The 25,477-nt window shown below is 29.1% G+C and overlaps 1 long non-coding RNA gene across 1 annotated transcript in view; it reads left to right on the top strand.

Moving 5' to 3' along the window:
• LOC128292750 (uncharacterized) overlaps nt 1–9,858 on the top strand; it is a 51,090-nt gene extending 41,232 nt beyond the window's left edge. Inside the window, exon 3 of the long non-coding RNA XR_008282658.1 lies at nt 9,710–9,858. This is a non-coding gene — a long non-coding RNA (uncharacterized LOC128292750). The remainder of the gene's footprint in view (nt 1–9,709) is intronic.
• The last annotated feature ends 15,619 nt before the right edge of the window (nt 9,859–25,477 follow it).

Here is a 25,477-nt window from a genome sequence, read left to right on the forward strand (position 1 = left end):
TTATGTACATATGTATATATATATTTTTGCACATATCATTATTTTATATTATTGTTGTAAATTTTTATGTATATATTTTTTATGTACGCTTTCCTAATATTTTCTTTTATTGTAGATATTATTATTATTATTATTACATACTTTTATTATATGCATATATATATATATGTATTTTTATGTACATATTATTATTTTATATTATTATTACCAAATATATCATTTTTCCTATTTTATTATTAGTACATGATTTGTTTTTATTTTGTAAATATCATTATTATTATTATTCTAATATTCTAGTATTCCATGTTAATATTTTTCATTAATGATATCATTTTTTTTAAGTCCTTTATCTATTTTTAATTTCTCACTTTAGGAATATTTTTCTCATGTTTTAATTAATTTCAAAATAAGACAATGTACCAATTTAATATTAAGCCATCGATTTTATCGCTATGTTGGGTGAAATTAAATTGGCTTGTGTTAAAAAACGGACACCCTTTCTAAAAAAAATCGAAAACTAAAAATTCTCATTTTCAATCGGATCATGATTAAATATTATATTGAACTCGTATTTTTGAAAATCAAGTCAACACATGTTTATGAGATACCAATTTTGGGCGTCGCGAGGTGCTAATACCTTCCTCACGCAGAATCGACTCCGAACCCCAATTTTTCTCTGGACTTTCATGTAGACCTAAATTTGGCCTTCTTTTTGTTTTAAAATAATTTTATTAGGTGTCCGATCACACCTATAAAAAAGGATCGGTGGCGACTCCCTTTGTTAATAAAATCGAAAGTTGGTTTTCAAATGTTTAATAAATCGCCACAATTAGCGACCAAGCGAAGCTAAAAATTTTTTTTTACGTCGCTACAGTTATAATATGTATGTAAACTCTAGAATAGTAAATTTTACTGAAATACCCCTAAGTATGAAAATTATCGTTTTACCCCTAGGTGCTAAATGACCGTTATACCCCTAGGGTTAATTTTGACTGAAATACATGATATTCTGATTCTGTTTGTTATATGCCATGACATGTATATCTGTTGCATGGGGTTGGGTTTTGTTATGGAGGAAGAACCCGTTCTGGTGGCTGTGCCACATATTCTGATATAAGCAGCTTTGCTGCGGATTATAGTTAGTGCCGCAATCGGTGCTAACACTGTAAGTGTAGGGATGGCGTGGGTGATTTATTCCCCACAGGAAGTGTAGGGATGGACGGAGGGAAGTGCAGGGTTGGATGGGGTTATCATGCATTAATCATATGAGATCGCTCGTTATGGGCCAACTTTATTGAAATGGGCCCAATCAGTTAATATGGGCAAGGCCCAATATATCTCGACTTGTAATAGGGCTACGACCCGGATCGATCTCGATATGGGCTAGGCCCAGATGCTCGATATTGTAAGGGCTATGGCCCAGATTAATCGATATGGGCTAAGGCCTAGTTAACACTGATTTCGAATAGGGCTTAGGCCCAAGAAAGTTTGAACCGATTTGGGCTCGTTGGGATACTTTACTGATCGAGTTTTCCAAACTCACCCCCCTTTTTCCCATCTTTGCAGGTGAGCCTTAGATCGACGGACTTGGAGCTGGGCGGGATTTAGAGTGGCTACAAAGATTAAGTTTCTGTTTTCCTTAAAATAAGTTTCGCATTTATTATTTTGATTATTTTTATTCTGGTTTAAGTTGTAATAAGGCCGCTCTTTTTATTATTTTTAATATTTTGGGTTATTAAATTGGTTAGCTCTAGGGCGCGTTTTATAAAAGTTACTTATTTTCAAAATATCACGATTACCGAGCAAAGCTTCCGCAACGTAAATGTTTTCAAAGGAAATAAATATTTTAAATAGACTTAGACTTAATTTGTGGTTCGTGGACAAGCAATATGCTTTAAGTGTGGCAATGGATGTGTGCATGTCTAGGATTGGATCCATGAAGAGCTTGGTACTTAAGCAGTCCAATAGACTCACCACCTCTTTTCTGGCTTCCTACCTGGTGCACAGCTTCCATTCACTTTAAGCCATAACAAAGAAGGTTTGATTTCTCGATACTTAACTGTTTTTAAAATAACATGTTTCTGCCACTACAAAGGTTTATAAGTTTTCAAAGTTTCCCATAAGATTTTACAAGGTTGTTAACAATTTTTTTGATTATTACAATGAATCACGTTTTGGAAAAAAATAAGGCTAAAGTTTTATACAAGTTTAAACGGTAAAAGTTTCTAAACATCAAGAAGGGTTTTCAATGGAAACATGGTTTTCGAAAAACACTTCAATGTGACACGCCAGATTCAGTCGTAACTTCTGGGCCGGGTTTGGGGTGTTACAATAAAAGTGAGTAACAACATATTTATAAATTTGGAATCTCCTTGGATCATCCTTTTTCAACGTAGAAAAAGAAAATTAATTAGCATCTAAAGTGTCAATTAATGAAACCTTCAAAGGAAAATGTGAAAGTGATTTATCAAACAATAATATTTATCAAACAATAATATTCTAACTTATAATATATTTAATTACATTTAGCAATTTATCAATCAAAATTTAATTAACATCTATCAATACTTCATACATAAAAACGCAAGCATAAAATACAGTTAAAAGTAATTGAGATCTCGAGTGCATCAAATTCCTCCTTTTATTATTAAATGTTTTATTTTAGTTACTCTCATCAAATATATCTAAATTGTAATAAAGTTAATATTTATTGTGTAAAAATATTTTAAATTTTTTCAATTGTAGTTTAATTCTAGAAAAATATTTCATTTATAAAACCATAAAAGTTTAAAAATATTAACTCTGTTAAATAAAAATAATATTTTTAAAACAGTAAATGTTATCTTATTAACACAAATGTGTCTTTAGGGCTAAACTTCAGAATTGACTAACTCTTCCACAAATAGTAGATGATTTGGAAATATAAACTTCAATAATTCTGGAGTTAAAGTGTAAATTTGCCACTATTTGATGATTGTCATTACACTTCAAAAAAATATAAGTAAATTTAATAATTAACTCATACGTCATTCAACTTTGCAAGTAAACTTAAAATTTATTTAATTTTGTCACTAAATTTGATTTCATCAATATAGATTTTGGTGACCTAAAACAAAATTAATAAAAAATTATGCTTTCAGATATCTCTTTAATGTTTTTAATAATCAGTTAATTTATAAAATATACTTTCATTGGACACAAGCATCCAAGGCGGTGAACAAACCACTGATCAAATTAATTTGGAGATACCTTTTTTTTTAAATCAATTGAATTTACGATTTTTACTTCCTTTTAAATATTTTTGTAGATATAAAGAGATACCAAAAATTATTTCACTAAGAAATTTTAATTCACTCGAAAAGTTAGTATTTTATTTCAAGGGGTCATAATTAATCATTAGATTTCTTATTTTTAAAATTAAAATTTATTGGCAATTGCGTAATTAATAAGTACCAATTTTGAGTGTTGTAGGGTTAGTACAATCTTCCATACACATAACCGACTCTTGAATCTACTCTTTTCCCTAGAATTTAACGCAGACATCAAATTTATTTTTTTAAAAGAATTTCAAAATCGCTATATAAAAGATGTTTTTTTTTACCGATCACACTTAACAAAAATTTAAAAATTATTAAAAAATAATTTCTTTTTAAAATTTAAAGTGATCTAAAAACATATTATTAAGTGTTTTAGACCATTTAGTGCTGATTTCCTTATTATATTAAGTGTTTGCAATCACTTCTAATATATTATATTTGAGTTGTGACAGAGCCAATCGTTAATGTGCCATAATGATCTATTGATGCTGAAACTGAAGTTTTTGTTATATTGACAGAGCTTGTCCTTCAACGTGTACAATGTGTGTTTGTTATTTTCCTCCCTTCAAATTGTATGATCTTATTCATTAAATGAATTAATGAATTTTCTTTTTAAAAATATATTTTTAAAAATTAAATACATTATAAAATATTTAAAACTATTTAAAAATTGTAAAGCTTAAAACAATCAACAAAATATACTTTTCTCTAAAAAATAAATAAAAATATGTTTGAAATTTTATATGAAATTTAAATTTTTTAACAACAATGTATTTGAAAATTATAGTAACGCTACAATATATATCATTATTTCCAACACTATCGTAATCCTGTTTTGATAATTCCTTTCCATACATCCTTTTTCTACATAGAATCTCAAAAGAAAATGTGAATTAACGTAGACGTGAGAAGACTTAGAGGTAAGTCACCCAATGAAAGTGACCTAACCCGACTTAGGCTAGAGGATTCAATCGTACTTAAATACGTTTTATCCTCTAATTCAAGAGTTAAAAAAATGTTATTGATAATTAAATTATACCAATTTTTATAATATCTAAAAAGCATTTATAAATAATAAAAGGAAAAAAAAAAAAGAGAAACATTATTCATATTGATGGGCTCTTTCATCATTAAACCTTTTTTCTCTCTCAAGTAAAAGTACTTGTGGAGAGGATCATGTAAAATAATGAACTGAATAATTTTAAACGTCTCATCATTGCCAAAATGAAATAATAGAAAATAAAGAGTAGCCATTTTATGAATAAAATATAAATTTTATGAATGTGTAGAAGCCATTTTATTTATAATTTTCTGTGTTTTTCTTCTTTTTCGGATTTTTCTTAAAGTCAATTTCTTTATTTCCTAACCACCATGAAATTACTTGTCACAATTCATCTTTTTAAATGAGAAACATTTTCCACAATTTGCCATCACTTGAACATACACCAACTTTTTTCTACGATTAGTACTTGGTTTACTTTGAGTGGAATCTTCCAACTAGCTTTCCAACAATTATTGTATCCTCCTCATTATTTTTACTTACCCCACGGATGAATAATTCACTCATCAAATTAGTTCAAAGATTCCTTTTTTCTAAATCATGTGAATTCACGAGTTTTGTTTTCTTTAAAAATATTTTTGCGGATATTAAGAGATAATGAAAATTATTTTACTATGAAATTTTAATAAAACTAGAAAATAAGTGATTTATTTAAAGGATCACAGTTAAACATTAAATTTCTAATTTTTTAATTTTAAAATTTTTGACAATTGCATAGTTAATAAGGTATTAATTTTGAGCGTTGTAAGAGTGCTATAATCTTTCTTATGTATAATCGACTCTTGAATCCACTTTTTCTTTAGAATTCTACACAGATCATAAATTTATATTTTAAAAGAATTTTAAAATCTCATTATAAAAACAACTTTTTAGGTGATTCACCAAATAATAAAAAGATCGGTAACAATTTCTTTTTAACCGAAAATAATGGAATGATAATTTTGGTTAAGGCTTCATTCTATTTTCATCATTTAATTACTATTTTTCGATTTAATCACATAATCTTTTAAAATTACCTTCCTCTTATTAGTTGTCGTTAGTTGAGGGACAAAAATTGATTTGAGCTTTTAATTGGCCAAATAACAAATTAAGATATTCAAAATTTATATATTCTATAAATTTAATCTTAAATCTAAAAATAAATAAAAATATATTTTGAAAATTCAAATTTTTTAACAGTAATATATTTAAAAATTATAATAATATTACAAACCTGAAAAATTATATTACCAATTACATTCTTTATATATATATATATATATATCTTAACATATCATTATTTTGCAACTCCTACATCAAAGAAATGAAAATTTATTTGAGTAGTTAGCCTTTTATAAAACAACTATACTTGGAGCAATGGAGAATTATTGAATTGTATTATATCGTTTACTCAAATATTTGTTTATAAAATAAATTAACTGTTTCCTCTTATATTATATTCATGTATCTATTTTACATCTTTCATAACAATATGACTTATTCATTTTAATCTTTTTATAGCATAATATGCTTTAAAATATTTTGACATCATTCATAAAAATTATAACAAATTTATAAAATAATTTAATGATATTTAATTATTAATGGTAAAAAATTTATATCATATAAATTCTGAATCATTAATTATATATCTACATATTATAACAAATTCATCTTTCAAAATTATTTCCTTAAAATTAAAGAAAATATTATATTTATAAATTCTAAACATGTTATTATTATTGTACATATATATTTACATATATACGTCCAAATTATAATAGAATTAACATTTACTGTATAAAAAATATCTTGAAAATTATTTTTTAATTCTAAAAGAATTGTTTCATTTATAGAACCATAAAATTTAAAGATATAAACTCTATTAAATAAAAATAATAATATTTTTAAACAATAAATGTTGACTTTATTTTAAAATGACATTATCTGATTCTTTTTAATATATATGGCTAAGCTTTACATTAATATACATGATTTATTTGTTCTTTATTATTATTATTATTATTATTATTATTATTATTATTATTATTATTATTATTATTATTATTTCTATGATTATAATATTATATTTTAAAAATGAATAGAGATAAATTATTTTTTATCAAAGTTATAATAAACTTACAAAATGATTTAATGATATTTAATTATTAATAGAAAAAATTATATTTTATATATTATGTATATATTAAAATTCTGAATCATTAATTATATATCTAAATATAATAATAAATTCATCTTTCAAAATTTTCCTAAATTTTATTTATAATATTATAAATATATTATATTATAAATATTCTTTCAAATATTTTTAATGTTTAATAATAAGTTAATTTATAAAATATTCTTTCAATAAATTAACGGGATGGAAGTGAAGAAAAATGTTAAGAAATGGAAAGGGTTAGCAAGGGAGGCCGCCATTAAATGTTGAGATAAGGACCTTCAAGCTTTTGTGGATGATGTTACTCAAGGTTGTTGCAAGTAAACTTAAAAATGTTTTTTTTTAATTATTTTTTGTTAAAGAATACTTTTTTTATTTTTTCTTATGTGGCATGCTATATTATCGTACTACTATGTGACAACTTTGGTGATTTCCGTCCGTAACATTAGTCAAATCAACGATTAAATTGTCCAACTCACAGTTTTCGTTAGAGGAAGAGGTTAATTTCTTTTTTTAGAATCATTGAGTACTCAATTAGTACACTTTTTTCATAAAAGCTAAATTAATTTTTTTAATTTGTTACCGTTGAGGGCTAGAGTAATAAAAATATTAAGGTAAAATAAAAATATTGTTAGAACTAAATTTGTTATTATGCCTAAAATGTAAAGCGAAAATCTATTGAAAATGAAAAAAAATGAAAACCACAAGTTCTGTCACTTACGTTTGCTTAAAAACATAGTTTTGGTCACAAATATTTTGAAGTGAATATATTGTAACGCCCCGATTTTCGGGAATTCTGTGAATGTTGGCATAGGTTTAATTATGTTAGTGGGCCTCTAGAAGGCCCAAGCTTAAGATAGAACCCGCTAATTTTAGTTAATTTTTGTTCCATAAGAAAAAGGGAGTGAAATTATGAAATAGGACCTATGTGAAAATGTTTGAAAATGCTATATGCTAAATTGAAGTGGCCAAATAAATAAGAGTGCAAAATAGGAGGATTTGCATGACAAACCTCCCATTTTACATGAAGTGGCCAGCCATCATGTTGTTGTAGGCAATATGAGCTATTGATATCCATAATTCATGGTACAAATTGATAATGGGTTAGGTAAATGTTCCATGATAATGGATTAGGTAAATATTCCATGATAATGGGTTAGATAAATGTTCCATGATAATGGTTTAGGTAAATGTTCCATGATGGGCATTTCATATCTTTTGTATTAAAGAATTAAATGGATGAAATATGAAATTTTATTAAAAGAAAAAGGGGTGAAAAGAACAAAGTTTTGTCCATCTTTGTTCATCATAGCCTAAAGTTAGAGAAGAGAAAGGAGAGGAGAAAGCTCTTGAATGTTTGGTCACTTGGGGAAGAAAATTGAAGGTAAGTTCATGGTAGTTTGCTTCTATCTTGATGTTCATGAGTTCTTCTTGATTCTACCTTAACTCTTGAAGCATATTTTGGTTTTTAGTTGTATTGTGAGCATTTAGTCATGAATTAAAATGAAGGAAATGGTTGTTGTTTCATGTTCTTTTGATGAAAAATGGAAGATAGGTGAAGTTGAGCCAAACAAATGAGCATGCATGTGCCTTAGATGTTAAAGGGAAAAATCAGCTAACATGTTGTGCTTTAAAATGATGAAATGGAGATTATACTTAAGTGAAATCATAGATATGTGATGATTGATTGGTGATATACATGTTTAAATAACATGCATGCAAGGTATGTGTAAAAGAGTGATCTGGTAATAAATCTGCTTGGGACAGCAGTAGTAACGTGACTTTGGAAAATCACCATAAATTTTGGGAGATGAATTAGAAGCTGAATAAATTATGTAATTAAAGCTTATTGAGTCTAGTTTCTAATGAAATAAACAAGAACATATTTTAAATTCTGTACAATGAGAAATTTGATTCGTAATGAAGAGTGGTCAGATTAGTCAAACAGTGAAACATGGGAAACTTTGAGAAAACTCTGGTATTGATTGGCTAAACCAAAAATTCTGAAAATGTTATGGATAGAAGATATATGAGTCTATTTTCAGGGAAAATTAACGGCACTTGATTTGGAGTTTTGTAGCTCCAGTTATAAATGATTTAGTGACTGTTGCTCAGGAAGACAGCTTGCAGTGAAATTATGATTATGTGGTAAACATTGACAAAAATTTGTTAATGAGTTGCTTACTGATTTCTTATAAGCTTACTATGATTTGTAGGTGTGGTTGGCCGAATATTGTAAGGGGTTAATACGTAGTTTGTATTTGAATAGTTAGATTAATGTGTTAGTAATCCAATTGTAGGCGGTTCGTGTGTGGATCTCGTCAGCATATCGTCGCAAACAGGTGTGTAACTGACACCCTCTCATAGACTAGATTGGCAAAAGCCGAAAAGCTGAAATGCCGAAAAGTCGGTATTTTGGGAATTTACGAGTGTACGAATGCTCGTAAGATAGTTGGGTTTGTATATTTGGTAATCTAAAGTAATAAACTGCAGTACGCGCGATTTCGTACATTTTGATAATTTGGGCTTAATGGGCCAAAGATCGGTTCATGGGCCAACAGGCCCAAATTGGTAAGAAAACGCGGTAAGTGTTTCTGATCGTACGTAAATGATTATGTTATGTATGAAAACCTTAAGAATAGTTAAATTACTTGAATACCCCTATGTATGCAAAATTACCATTATACCCCTAGGGTTACTTTTGAATGAAAAGTATGACGATCTGATTCTGTATGATGTATGCCATGATTATATATCTGTTGCATGGGGACTTGGGTTATACTATGGAGGAAGCGTCCTGGTGGCTATACCACAATTATCTCGATCTGGTGGCTCGCCACATATATCTGTTCCGTGGCTCGCCACAATATTCATATCTGGTGACTTCGTCACAATATCCGCACCTCGCCACGATTTCGTGGTGTGTAGCGGTTGGGTGGGTCGAGTAGTCTCCCACATGGTGTAAGGCTGGTGCGGGGTGTTATGGATGAATCTGGTTGGGTTTCGCATAAACATGTAATATCTGCTCGCTCATTATGGGCCTATGGGCTTTATTCAGATTCGCTTGCGGGCTAAGGCCAACTTATTCTATTTCGTGGTTTGAGCTGATATAGGTTGGGTTAATTTACACACCGAGTTTCCCCAAACTCACCCCTTTTATTTTCATCCACACAGGTAATCCCCAACCATAGTGGGCTTGGAGCTGTGAGGGAATTCGGAGTGGCCACCCGTTTTGAAAGTTTGATTTTCTTCTGGTGAACTGGACATCCTTTTAATTACGTTTGAGGTTTTGGGCTTTTAAATGTAAAAAGGCCGCTTATTTATTTTTGATGGTTTTTTATGTTTTATTAAGACAGGTAATATTTATATTTAACTATTGAAATTGGATAGCTTTAGGGCACGTTTTCAAAAACAGTAATTGATTTCAAAATAACACGAAAACAAGCAAAGCTTCCGCAATGAAGATATTTTCCAAAATTAATCACTTTTCCTAAAAAGGACTTAATCAAATCGGTTTCCTAGAAATATACATGACGTTAAGGTATGGCAATGGCGGTTTGCGTGTCTAGGATTGGATCCGAAGGGAGTTTGGTACTTAAGCAGTCCGATGGACTCACCTCCTCTTTTCCGGTTTCCTACCTGGTGCACAGCTTCCATTCACTTTAACCTATAATGAAATCATCTTTTAAAACACTCAGTAAGTTTTCTTTCTGGATCGGAAATGTTTTGAATGCTTCGATGTGGCATGTTGGATCCGGCCATAACGTCTGGGCCGGGTAAGGGGTGTTACATATATAGTCACCAATATTATCCATTTGTCCCCTTATAATAACTCATGTTAAAGGTATACCCTATGCAAGAAAGGATTAAATAACATTGGGATACCATAAAACTTATATCTTTTTTCGAATTAGTTAATGCCATTTCAACATTTTTATTCAAAAATTTGACATATCATTTTGAATTTGATATTTTTCAAAATGAAAATATTGAAATTGTCTTAAATTATTGGAAAGAGATACAAGATTCATGGTATCCCAAATTCATATAATCTTATCTCTCTAAGAAAGCTTATATAACACATTAATGACATCATTTCAAACGAAGTTTTAGATCAAACTGTTCATCTAGTCCTTGTAATTACACAAATACTGATGATGAACCCTAAAACGAACATGAAAATTACAAAAAGAAAAAAAAACACATCTATTATCAAACCAGCAATCCATGTCTAAACTTAAATTAACAAAATTCGTCACGCAACCTGGTACACTATTTTATATAACATATATACTAGATTTATTCTTGATGCATATGTTTTATTATATTTAAAAATTAAAATATATGATTTACTGAGTTTTAGTTGAGTTAGTATTGGTATTATATCAGTGTAGGAAAACGTGAGTTCAATCATGCTTAAATGCATTTTATCCTCCAATTCAAGAGTTCGAAAAAGGTTATTGATAATTTGTTTTCATCAATTAAGAAATTAAAAAAAAATGTTTGAGAAATATCTTTTAGATATTCTTAGCTTTGACAAGTTCTCTCCACCACTTCTCTTACGCTCCTTCCAGGATCTTGCTTTTTGTGTGTTGAAAACTCAAATGAACAAAATATCAACCTACGTCTTAAGACAGGACGGCCAGAACTTTACTTTCCAGCCCGTCCGATACTATGAAAGAAGAACAAAGAGAGTCTTTGCTAACATTTTTTTTCTGTCATTTTCTATGTTTCTTGTCAAATACAATGGAAGAAGAACAAAGAAAAATGTTGGCTATTTATTTCCCAATCATCCTGAAACTACTTGCCATAGGCGTAGAATTTTCTAACCAATTTTCAAGCAATTTGACATGAATTCTCAATCACAATTAATTGAGTTCAAGATATATTTGGATGAGAACACAAATATTTCAATTTTAACACAAACCAATGTTTGGGTTATACTTTGGGATAAGAACTCCAACATTTTAAGATCACATTTTCTTTTATAATTTCTGGCTTATCAACTATTTTGAAAACAATAAAACGTCTTACACCAAAAACTAAAAAATAAAAACGTTGACATTAAATTTGTTGGTATGCAATCAATTTTAAGATGGTTTTTGAAGTTATATACTACTTTAGCATTGACTTACTTTTCTACTGTTAGCCTTCTCCAACAAGTTAAATATTCCAATTTTAACAACATTGACAGGTCTTTGGGTAGGGTCGAGCAAAACTCAATAGAAACAATGATATAGGTTGAGTTGGCTCGGTCAAGCCCACGCCCCTAATTTTAGAATTAGCTATAATAGTTTAAGCGAATTGATTATTGGGTAATGAAATACATAATTCAACCAATTGATGTAATCAAATTATGATAAATATATATTTACTTTTATGGTATCCTTCATCTCCTTTTTAGAGTTTGTGGCAATATTTTTTTTAAGCTTCCAATTTATATTTTTTATTTACAAGTATAATGTGTCTTACAATTACATCTGCTGTTTATATTTTTTATTTGAATTAACATATATTATAATATATGAAATATATATATATATATATATATATATATAACCAGATTTTGTCACACCCATTTTATGTTAAAAATATTTTCTTTTAAATATAGTATAGGTTGGGTGGTAATGCACTTATATTTTAACACTAGTAAATACGTGTTCAATCTTTAGATTTATAATTTATATTTCTTTTAATTAAAGATGATATAGAAGCATGAAAAGACAAAAGTGACATAGTAATAATATTAATTATAAATTTTATAATTTCATAATTGAGTTGATAATATGGTTAAAGATGGCACTAACTCTAAAACACTTAAATATAGTAATAGCTTAAAATGAGGGGCTTTTGGTAAATATATTACTGAGTTGGTGACCTGTTTGAGGGTGACATCAACTCAATAAAGTACTTAAATATTGGCTACAAATCCTACTGCACACTTATGTGTAGGAAAATCATAAATTTAGAATACAAAGATGTGTTTAAAAATAATATACAATAAATAATAAAATTTAAGTTCAAACTAATTAATAATAACACATGAAATATTTAGATATCAAAATAAAAAAAAGATTAAATTGTGCAGAAAATAGAATTTTATCATATTACATCGATAAAGTTATATTTATTACCCCGCCAATTGTTTGTCATTAAGAACATTAAAGTATTCTTAAATGATATAACTTATTCTAAATAGAGTTGATGTATGGTTGACTTGCGATACCAACTCAGTAAGGGCTTAAAATTATTAAAATACCCTTATTTTAAAGGAAATTAATATTATTATAAGTTTATTTTCACCTTTTCATACTTTTATATAATTTTCAAATAAAACGATTGAAAAATATTATCTGAGAATCAAACATAAGATCAAAAATTCATATAAAACACCCTTACCACTCCACTAATAATCATTTGTTGATATATTTTTGATAAAAAGACCTCTCCAATCCCTCTTAATTTCAAAATTGTGCAAATTAGTCCCTCTCAAAAAATTAGAGCAATCTAATCCCTATCAATTTTGAAAGTGAGTAACTAGGGACAATTAATCATGGTGTTAAATTCTTCCATCAATTGTACATAATTTTATCAGTATAATAATAAATTTAGCCTTCAATGTTTATATATTTTGTCATTTTGGCCTTCTTTTTTAAAAAAACAAATTCAAGAAATTCAACCTCAACATTTACATATTTACACAGACGTTGTAGGAAAATTTTGTTAAATTAAGACCAAATTGCAAAGTGTGTAAATTTTGAGGGCTAAATTTATTAATATACTAATCAAAATCATGTACATTTTATGGAAAATTAACATCCTGATTAATTATTCTTAGTTACTTACTTTCAAAATTAATAGGAACTAAATTGCTCTGATTTTGTTTAGAGTGACCAATTTCCTCAAATTCGAAATTGAGAGAGACTGTTGAGATCTTTTTCATATATTTTTTATAAATATATTTTTAAATATAAAATATATTTGTTCACCCACATAGTGGGTGTCATAAAATATTTTTGTTATTAATTTTATTGGTGTCAAAATTAACTCGACACTAATTTAAGATTGATGATAACAATATAATAAATAATTTATTTATTTAATATTGTCAATTTTGAGAAATGCATATCTTATAGAATTCTGATTATACTTTTTGAGTATTGACTCAGTTTTCCACAATTGTGGGTCCCTATTTGAGCAAAACAATTTCAACATTTCTTAATCTCGTTTAATCCAAATGCATTTAGGATTTTCTTATATAATTTTAATCTTATTAATTGTTTCAAAAACGATAAGAAAAAAAAACGTCGACATTGAATTTGCATTTAATTGGACAAGTGGAATTTTCTAACCTATTTTCCATCAACTTCACTTAAATTTGCAATCACAATCAATTGCATTCAAGAGCACCACATCTTTTTGGATGAAACAAATATTTCAATTTTAAGATAAACGGGTCTTTAGGGTTATTAATTGAGGGCCTTTTCCACAATTGCCATCGTTATTTGTGGGTGATTCGGGGATAATAACTTCAACATTTCTCTATCACATTTAATTCAATTCGACATTCAATTTTTAATTTTTAGAGAGATGATTGGGTTACAACAATAGTTTGAACCAAAGATACTTTAAAAGAAGGTGAACACTCCACCAATAAGTTATAATTTGAAATTTAGGTTATATATCATTTCAGTTAAGGTAAATATTTAAATTAGGATTCAACCTTTTAGAGGCTACTCATATAAGTATCAAACCTTTATAAAAGTGCTTAAATGAAGGGCAAACCTTTCAAAATGGATAAATATGGACCTAACCTTTTAAAAAGTGTTCAAATAAGGGCTTCTCAAATGTTGTATATCAAGTTATGTGTTTTACTCTAAACACATCGGCATTTACTTATTTTTTCTACAAATTGGGTTGAAGTGCATGAAAAACCTTTATTTGAGCACTTCCGTAAAGGTTAAACTCTTATTTCCATTTTGAAAGGTTTGATCCTTATGTGAGTAACCTTTAAAAGATTGAGCACTAATTTGACAAGTTCAGAAATACCTAAATTTGTTTTCATGAATCAAGAAATTAAAAAAAGAAGTTGAGAAATATTTTAGAGATTCTTAGCTTTGACAAGTTCCCTCCACAATCTCCCTGCCTCCAGTCCCACCTCTTCTCTTATGCTCCTTCCAGGTTCTTGCTTTTTGTGTGTTGAAAATTCAAAGGAACAAAATATCAACCTACATCATAAGGCACGAAGGCCAGAACTTTACTTTCTAGCCCGTCCGATCCAATGAAAGAAGAAAAAAGAGTCTTGAGATCTGACAACTTTATTTCATTTTTTTGCGTAGGATGGAGCAAAACCCAATTAAAACCGATGATATTGGTTTTGTTGACAAGGTCAAGTCCATTAGATTGATAAAATCAATTTTAAAATCAGTTATAATGGATTAAGGTAATTAATTATCGAGTAATGAAATACATAATCAAATTAATTGATTTTGTTAGAAACTAAAAGAAAAAGGAATAAGCTGAAAACTGATTGCCCTTAATTAAAATTAAGGAATTCGCGTTTTACATGTTAGATAATATGAATATCGCATATATAATAAGAAAAATTACATACGATTATTTATTATCATAAAAAATGAGTTTAAATTTAAAGTAATCTAATATGCTTGTTGGACTTTTGTAACGCCCCAATTTTCGGGAATTCTGTGAATGTTGACAAAATTTCATGCTTTGATTTTGTCATTTGTGAGTGAAATTATGAAATAGGACCTATGTGAAAATGTTTGAAAATGCTATAGGCTAAATTGAAGTGGCCAAATAAATAGGAGTGCAAAATAGGAGGATTTGCATGATAAACCTCCCATTTTACATAAAGTGGCCAACCATCATGTTGTTGTAGACAAAATGTACACTTGATATCCATAATTTATGGTACAAATTGATACAAATTGATAATAGGTTAGGTAAATGTTCCATGATAATGGGTTAGGTAAATGTTTCATGATAATAGGTTAGGTAAATGTTCCATGATAATGGGTTAGGTAAATGTTTCATGATAATGGGTTAGGTAAATGTTTCATGATAAGAATATCATGTCCTTTGTATTAAAGAATTAAATGGATGAAATATGAAGTTTTATTAAAAGAAAAAGGGGTGAAAAGAACAAAGTTTTGTCCATCTTTGTTCATCATAGCTGAAAGTTAGAGAAGAGAAAGGAGAGGAGAAAGCTCTTGAGTATTCGGACATTAGGAGGAGGAAAATTGAAGGTAAGTTCTTGGTACCTTGCTTCTATTTTGAGGTTCATGAGTTCTTCTTAATTCTACCTTAACTCTTGAAGTATATTTTGATTTTAGTTGTGTTGTGAGCATTTAGTCATGAATTAAAATGAAGGAAATGGTTGTTGTTTCATGTTCTTTTGATGAAAAATGGAAGATAGGTGAAGTTGAGCCAAACAAATGAACATGCATGTGCCTTAGATGCTAAAGGAAAAATCGGCTAACATGTTGTGCTTTAAAATGATGAAATGGAGATTATACTTAAGTAAAATCATAGATATGTGATGATTGATTGGTGATATACATGTTTAAATAACATGCATGCAAGTTAGGTGTGAAAGAGTGATTTGGTAATAAATCTGCTTGGGACAGTAGCAGTAACGTGACTTTGGAAAATCACCATAAATTGTGGGAGATGAATTAGAAGCTGAATAAATTATGTAATTAAAGCTTATTGAGTCTAGTTTCTAATGAAATAAACAAGAACATATTTTGAATTCTGTACAATGAGAAATTTGATTCGTAATGAAGGGTGGTCAGATTAGTCAAACAGTGAAACATGGGAAATTTTGAGAAAATTCTGGTATTGATTGGCTAAACCAAAAATTCTGAAAATTTTATGGATAGAAGATATATGAGTCTATTTTTAGGAAAAATTAACGGAACTTGATTTGGAGTTTCGTAGCTCCAGTTATAAATGATTTAGTGACTGTTGCTCAGGAAGACAGCTTGCAGTGAAATTATGATTATGTGGTAAACATTGACAAAAATTTGTTAATGAGTTGCTTATTGATTTCTTATAAGCTTACTATGATCTGTAGGTGTGGTTGGCCGAATATTGTAAGGGGTTAATCGTAGTTTGTATTTGAATAGTTAGATTAACGTGTTAGTAATCCAATTGTAGGCGGTTCGTGTGTGGATCTCACAAGATATCGTCGCAAACAGTGTGTAACTAACACCCTCTTTCTTAGTCTAGATCGGCAAAAGCGAAAAGTCGAAATGCCAAAAATCGGTATTTTGTAGATTTATGAAAAGCGAATGCCTGTGAGGTAAATTGATTAATGTTTTTGGTAAGCTGCAATGTTTGGACTGCAAAGTGCATGATTTCTGTGCCCTCGATATTTTTGGGCTTAATGGGCCAAAATTGGAATGATGGGCCAATGGGCCCAATTCGGTAAGAACCCTCGGTAGTGATTCTATTAGTACGTGAAAGGTAGGAATATGCATGAAAAACCCTAAAATAGATAAATTACTGAAATACCTTTAAAAGTGGAAAATTTACTGTTTTACCCCTAGGAGATAAATTACCGAAATACCCTAGGGTTAAATTGACTTAAATGCATGTTTGACTGTTGTTATTTACTGCATGCCATGTTGTTATTATCTGATGCATGGGATTGGGATATTGACGGAGGAAGTACTGAAAGTGGCTTGTCCATGTCTTGGAGGCTTTGCCTCAATTTATCGATAATCGAGCAAAGATCTTGTCAAATGTGGAGTGTTAATTGGGTGGGTTGAGCTATCCCACATGGAGTGTATGGCTGGTACGGGTGGAGTGTAGTGGTTGGTGGGTTGAGTAGTCTCCCAAATGGGCTTGCATATGTTATTGATGTTGCATGTATTTTGAAATGGGCCTATGGGCCATCTGTTATCTGAATAAGGGCTAAGACCCAGTTTATTGTAATCTGAAAGGGCTCGCCCAAGACCATGTTACTGAATGGGCTTAGGCCCAATAGGCTTGAGCTGACTTGGGCTTTGAATGGGTTTTCCTTACACACTGAGTTTCCCCAAACTCACCCCTTTTATTTTCATCCACGCAGGAAATCCCCAACCATAGTGGGCTTGGAGCTGTGAGGGAATTCGGAGTGGCCACCCGCTCGAAAGTTTGATTTTCTTCCGTGAACTGGACATCCTTTTAATTACGTTTGAGGTTTTGGGCTTTTAAATGTAATAAGGCCGCTTATTTATTTTTGATGGTTTTTATATGTTTTATTAACATAGATAATATTTATTTTAATTGCTGAAATTGGATAGCTTTAGGGCGCGTTTTCAAAAACAACAGTTGATTTCAAAATAACACGACAACAAGCAAAGCTTCCGCAATGAAAGTATTTTCCAAAATTAATCACTTTTCCTAAAAATGACTTAATCAAATCGGTTTCCTAGAAATATCCATGACGTTAAGGTGTGGCAATGGCGGTATGCATGTCTAGGATTGGATCCGAAGGGAGCTTGGTACTTAAGCAGTCCGATGGACTCACCACCTCTTTTCCGGTTTCTTACCTGGTGCACAGCTTCCTTTCACTTTAACCCTTAATGAATTAATCTTTTGAACATCAAGTACGATTTTCTGGACTTAGAATGGAAATTTTTTTTTTACGTTTTGATGTGGCATGCTGGATCCGGCCATAACTTCTGGGCCGGGTTTGGGGTGCTACAACTTTAACTATTAAATAAAATATGAATTAAAAATATGTAAATATTCTAGAAGTCATTTCTAATTGATGATAGACAAATTCAGAATTAAAATTAATATGTAAAAGCTAGATAATAAAGTTATAGTCCTTAAACTACACCTAATTTAGTTTTTTGACATTCTATTTTTAGAAAATAGAGTCGCTTCCTTTAAAAAGAATATGTAGTAATTTAAAAAATTAAAACTATCAATAAAATTAGATATCTTAATAATTACCCAATAAACAATACTTAAATATGATGTGTTTTATATAAAAGAAATTATCAACTTAGAGAAGTTGCAACAAAATTTAAAATCCATTTATCAAAGGAATATTTAAAACTTATAATCAAAATTGTGACATAATAAAATAGATGAGCATAACTTGGATTTACCAAAATCAAACTCCCATTCATGCCATCGAATTGATATATTGTTTTATGTTGCACAAGACTTTTTTTTTTGTATTTTGATATTGCTAGTGATTTAACTTCTTTATATTGTAGAAAGTAGAATTACTCTTTTTTTCATCATTGCCTATGTGTTAGCAAAACGAAATAATATAAAATAACGACTTCTCTTTTTAATTTAATCTATGGTTTAAAATTTTAAGAAAATATTCATTAATTTATATTTTATATTTTAATGTTTATTGAATGGATTTATATCATATTTGATACCTATACATTGATTAAATGTCCAATGTGACACATTTACTTTTAAATTACGCCAAAGATCTATGTACTTTTCTAACATTTAAATTTTAGTCCCCATACTTTGATTTAGAGACATTGAGTTACTATACTTTTTATTTAAAATCTTGACCCCTTCATCAATTTTATCATTATAATTGTTGATTTAGTTGTTATAAAAAAGGTAGAAAACTTTTTTAGCCTTAAACATTTATAGTTTTTGTTAATTTGGTCCATACTCTTTAAAATGACATAAAATTGCAAAAAAATATTTTAAAAATTAATTTTTTTCGTATTTTAAAAAACATTTATAGTTTTTTTTGTTTTTTTGTTTTTTTTTTTTTTTTTGCGGTTTGGCAACTTATCAACTTGACTCTCAATTGTAACCAACTTTTCTAACCTTTTTCGTACCCTTAACGTTAGCCCCTAGTTACAACTTTCTAAAGACCTATTGATTGGTGTGTCATCTCGATTTTTTTTTATAGTGGTGGAGATTTAGTTTTCAAGCAAGCCTATTATAATAGGCCAATTTTGGCCTGGTCTAATTTGGAAAAAAAAACCCAAAAAATAATAAGCATAATAATTAAGTTCAAAATATAAAGAGTCCATTTACAATAAATAAGCCCAAATTACTTAAGACCGACTACCCAAACTTTACAAACTCAAATAGCCCAAATTCTTCTAACCCAAAACTAAAACTAAGCCTAAACCTAGGAACCCTAGCCCACAACAAATCAGAAAAAAAAAAAGAAAAACCCTAGTCCCCGAGCTTCAGCCGCTGCATGCCACCACTGTCTGCTGCCTCCATGCGCGTTGCACGCCTCTGACACCTGCAGAGAGAAATCAATGCAAAGTAGCAAAAGAAACAAGAGCAAAAAGACAAAAAAAGATAGAAGCAAACAGTCTTAATGTTGGCTATAAAAGCAAAAACGATTTCTTTGTAATTTTTTTACGAATAGACAACATAAAATACAAAAAAAAAATTTAACATCTATAAACTTTGAAAAGGTGATTTTCGTTTCATGTATTTTTATTTATTTTGTTCTAAGTTTTCGTTTTATTTATTTTCGTTTCATGTCTTTGTCGAAAACTCCCCTTTGAGCGTCGAAATCGGCCCAAGGAGAGGGTGGAGGACCCCTTTCTCTTGATATTCTCCGACTAGGGAAGCTTCGCTTTTAGATCTACTTAAAAAGGGGCAAAAAAAAATAGAAAAATCCGATCTTAGCGTGGCTTCGACCACCGTCCACGGTGGAGCCAAGGCGGTTTCGTGACGGTGCGATGATGGGTTTCAAAACCCTAGCACAGGAAAATAAAGAAAATGGGAGGTTTAGATTTTTTTTAAGAAAAAGGGACAGAATAAACTTTTTTTTTAATTTGCTTTTATAAAGGCACGAAATGGTGCCATTTTGCACCCAAGGCCCTAGCGCCAAACCCGTGTTGTATAGGGCCTCTAAACCGCACGACCCGACCCATATCAGGAGAGGATCCGTGCATTTTTTACTTATGGTCTATTTGCGCATTGGATCCCTCCGCCTTTGTAGCGTGTCTCAATGGGGTCCTATGTTCCTTTTTTATTTTAATTTCTGCCCCAAGGTTTTGCCTCTGTTTCAGTTTGATCCTCAGACCATTTGAAGAGGCAAACGCGTGAAACGCAGTGCATGAGGGCTGAGAATATTTTCCCAATCAGTCCCTCATTCTTTAAGCGCATTTCTTTTCGATCCTTGATGGCCTCTTTTTTATTTTACAATTTGTATCCTAAATTTCAATTCGATTTAGTCCTTAATCTGTCTAATTCATTTATTTATTCTTTTTAAAAAATTGTTTTGTTATTATTATTTATTTTAAGTTTTTTTCCTATATTATTTATTTTAAATCGTTTTATTATTATTTATGTTAATTTTTTCAGTATTGTGTGTTTAAACTATTATCAATTTTAAATTTTTAAACATTACTTATTTTAAACTTTTATATATATTATTTATTTTGGATTATCTTTATACATATATTTTTTATTTATTCAAATCTCTTTTACATATTATTTATTTTAAACTCTTTTATATGTTATTTTAAAGTGTCTTATATTTTTATTTACTTTGTATATTATTTATTTTAATTTGTTTTACATATTATTTATTTGAGATTGCTTATATTATTGACTTCAAATTGTTTTACATAATGTTTTGTTGCATATTCTTCACTTGTTAATATTGGTATTAAAATAGTGTATCATGTGAATATTGTCATCATATGCTCTAGAAATCATTTATTAATATCTTCGTATTGTTGACATTCATTAACATAGCATTTGATTTATGTATTATTATTCCAAATTCCATATTGCCTTTTATTGTCCAATGAACTAAACTAAAATGTTAAATATATTATTTAAATTATTATTTACTTGAAATAATATTATTTTTCATTATTTAAATAATTTTAAAAAATTATTCAAGTTTATCACCTAAAAGATCTACCAATTATAAATTTTGATTAATTGAATCATAAGACAATCTTGTTATAGGTAGTATTATTCCAAGAGACAATTATCACATGTTCAAACTCTAGTCAATGTGATTTATAAAATTTTAAAAATATTAAAATATCTAATATATTTTAAAAATTTATGTAAATTTTATATTTTACATAGTTTTTGTTTCTTTCTAATTTTAGATTTTTTTCTATTTTTAAATAATTTTGATAATTTTGTAATTTTTCTTTTATGTTTTTATCATTTTTAAAGAACTTTTAAAGGTTTTTTATTGTTGATGTCATTATGACATCATCATGCGACATGTGGTAGTACATGATTGGTTGGATATCCTAACGGCATTGTGTTATTATCGTCCAATAAACTAAACTAAAAACGTTTAATAACGTTAGGGACTAAAGTGAATAAAAATATTTTAAAGACTAAAGTTAAAAAAGTGATATACTTCAGAACACTGCATTAACATTTTTAAAAAGATGGAAGTGTTTTTTTTAAGGAATAGAATTTTTTAAGTGAAATATAGTTTTGTGAGGGAGTAGTAATATTATTATTAGAGATAAGATATTTGATTTTTATCTAATTTTTAATTAAGTTAATATCACTAATACCAAACATAGTAAGCACATTATTATAGTAATTTAGATTAATAGGAATTATCAAATTTACATTTAAGGATTATAAATTTATTTAATTCTAATCTTCTACCTCTTTTTAAATTATAAGAATGGTTTTGCCTTATATTTGGTTCAAATTGAGATTTAATTTGTAATTTTAATTTTGATATAATTTAATTTCTCAATTTTATAATACAATTAATTAGTTTAAATATTTTATTCTAATCAAAATAATTATTTTAATTTTAAAAATTATTAATACTGTTAAAATTTTTATTAACAATTATTTAAAATTCAGGTCTATTGCATTTTTTAGCTTACACATAGATGTTTACAAAATAAAATTCTTTATAATTTTCAATACATATTACTTAAATAAATAGAAAAAGAGTTTTAATAATTCACAACCAAATAATTTTTGTTGATGTTATATTATTTTGATGTCTTAGACTTGTAGATAGGGAAAATAAAGGACTATTGCCATTTAATCGCTTTAAAACAATTTTAATGAGCTCTAGACATGCAAGATTACCATCAAATTGAATACTCATATAGAAGGATTTAATATTTTGTCTCTCAAATCACAACTAATAATTATTCATAATTTCTTATTCAGTGTCATTTTTAAGATTGATTAGCTGACAAATTTTCATGCCAAAGTTTTATTATTATTTGATTTAAAGTTTTACAATATTTAAAAATTATATATTTTATAAATTTGATATTCAATCAATTTTAAATTTGAAAAGTAATGATGATTTCAACCCAAGGCCTGGGCTAAGAATACTTAGGAGTACAATATATATATACACACTAAAAGATGCAATCTTTACAAATAACTTACAAATCTATCATTAAATCAAATCACTACATGAAAATAGGGCTTTAGCGGCCTTTTTTTTTTGCCTTTAGTGGCGCTTTCCCAAGCGCCGCAAAAAACGTCGCTATATGTAACGCCGCTAAAGTTCACGACTTTTAGCGGCGCTTTTTTAAAAAAACGCCGCTAAAGAACAGGACTTTTAGCGGCACTTTTTAAAAAACGCCGCTAAAGACCGGGACCTTTAGCGGCGCTTTTATAAAAAACGCCGCTAATTTGCCCAATTTTGCAATATGTATTTTTGCACCTATATCCAACCCTCCTACAAGAAATTCAACCAAAAACAGCAAATATACCATGAAATCCAACCAAAACTCGCAAATAATAATAAGACAAAATTATACGAAAAATATATTATATAAATTGTAAATGAATATTCAAAATATTCTTACAATAATGTTAAAAGTTACAAGAAAACAAATGTCTAAGATGGCGGATTTTGAAATTGCTGGAACATAGTCATCATAGATCAAGTCAGAGCTGGAGTTCATTGTATTTTCTATTCGCTCGCCTCCTCCTCCTCTGCCTTGCCTCCGCCTCCCACTGCCCTCCGCTCTAAGTTGAGAAATTTGCTCATCTATGCTAGCTTGTATCTGAACTATCTGATCTTTTAGCCTCTGAACTTCAGCTTGACTTTGACTCCCATAAGGCATGTATTGGTGCGAGGTGGATCCAAAATATTGGGTCGGGTTAACACCAGATCCTTGAAATCTTACCCGACCATACCTTTCAGGACCCAAAACTTCATTAATAATTCAGTTATCAATATCCTCAAAATTAACAGAACTATCGATCAAGCATCGCTTCATACTCTGCCTTCTTATCTTTTAGTTTCTTCTAATAAATCACTCAAAGAGTTAGAAACGAAATATACAATAAGAAGGAATACAACATAACATTATTTAAATTAAACTAATAAAAATGACGAATTAAAACATTATAATTAAATATTATAAATATTTATAATGAATCAAATTTTATTAAGTAAATATACCATAATTTCTGCAGCCTCAGATGTCATCGGAGTTCCATCTTTTTTCCTGTACGTAATATCAAACAACTGAAGGTGTCCAACTTTTTGACCAGACGAGGCTTCCTACAATATAGTAGTAAAAATATTATTTAATAGTAAAAAGTCATTAATACTTGATAAAATTAATAAATCCATAGTACCGCGGCCTGAGCTACACAAGCAAAACTTCTCGACCTCGCTGGTAATAAATAAATTTCTTTTTGGCTCTTGCTTGATCCAACTCGCTCACGGTCCTACATAATGAAATTATTATTACGTATATAGTAAATACTATAAACTGAAAAATTGATAAGAGTTTGCAAGTACATAATACCTCTCCTTTCTTCGAATTTCAAAATCGAACCGCATCTTCCCATTGGTACCTCAGCATTCCTGGTGGGACATTTTGCAATTTTTCTTCGAGGCTTATGGGTTTTTTAAAATATTCTTTTTTCAAAATGCTTTTATGGTCTCTCCATTTTTTACCCAATGCCTTCTTGATATAGGTATCAGAGACCTCTAAAGCAAACCTCTCCTAAAAAATACAAGTTTAGGAAGTAAATATAAATGAAACTTAAACCAAAGTATTATAAATTACATTAACGTTTTGTTACCTTAATATTAGAGAAAGCTTGATTTTTATTGCTATCAGGCATGTTATGCCATGATTCGTAGTTGATGGGCAACATATTGGCATTTCGTGCTATAATGCCCAAATAGCCCGCTAAAAGTCGAGCTTCTTGTCCAACAGTGACCATGGTCATTTCTAGTTACTTTTCACGCCGACAAAATTTAAGTTATATAAATCATAGAGCGTACATCCTCGACCTCTCTAGCATCCCACCATTTTCAGCTAAAAATAATATATTATTACTATATTGAAATTTAAAATAAATTAGTAATAAAATTCAATACAATTTGTAAAATAAACTTAACATTAATTTGAAATTCCACAGACTCATCAAGTGTCTCCTAAGACGCTTTAAGATCCAACAATTGTCTACTGTTCAGTACTTACTTCTTTCGAATTTGTAGTATTCTGTACAATACTAAGATCTCTTAATCTTCTTCTAGACATTTTTCCTGCAACACATAAAATAGTTAAAATTTTACTAAGAAATAACAACAATAGTAAATATAAAATAGTTAAATTATATAACATGACCAATGTTAAAATTATAACATTACATATAAATAAAAAAATCATAAAATCTTACTACATCATAAATCGTAAATATCTTCGTCCACATCCTGACGAACCCATTGAAATTGTGTACAAGTACTAGGGATATTTTCATTTAAGTTTTATTCTGGAAAAGGCAAAGTTTCTGATCTTTCAACGATGTCATCTCTACTTCTATTCCCCATGTCAAACAAGTCTTTAGGGGTGTTTCAGAGTACAACGTACCAACCCTCATCAATTGGATCTTTTAAGTAAAAAACTTGTTTAACTTGAGAAGAAAATACATAAGGCTCGTCTATCAAATGTTCTCCAGTGTGAATTAATCGAGAGAAATTCACCATTGTAA

The sequence above is a fragment of the Gossypium arboreum genome, chromosome 5 (genome assembly GCF_025698485.1).
Source record: "Gossypium arboreum isolate Shixiya-1 chromosome 5, ASM2569848v2, whole genome shotgun sequence".
NCBI lineage: Eukaryota > Viridiplantae > Streptophyta > Magnoliopsida > Malvales > Malvaceae > Gossypium > Gossypium arboreum.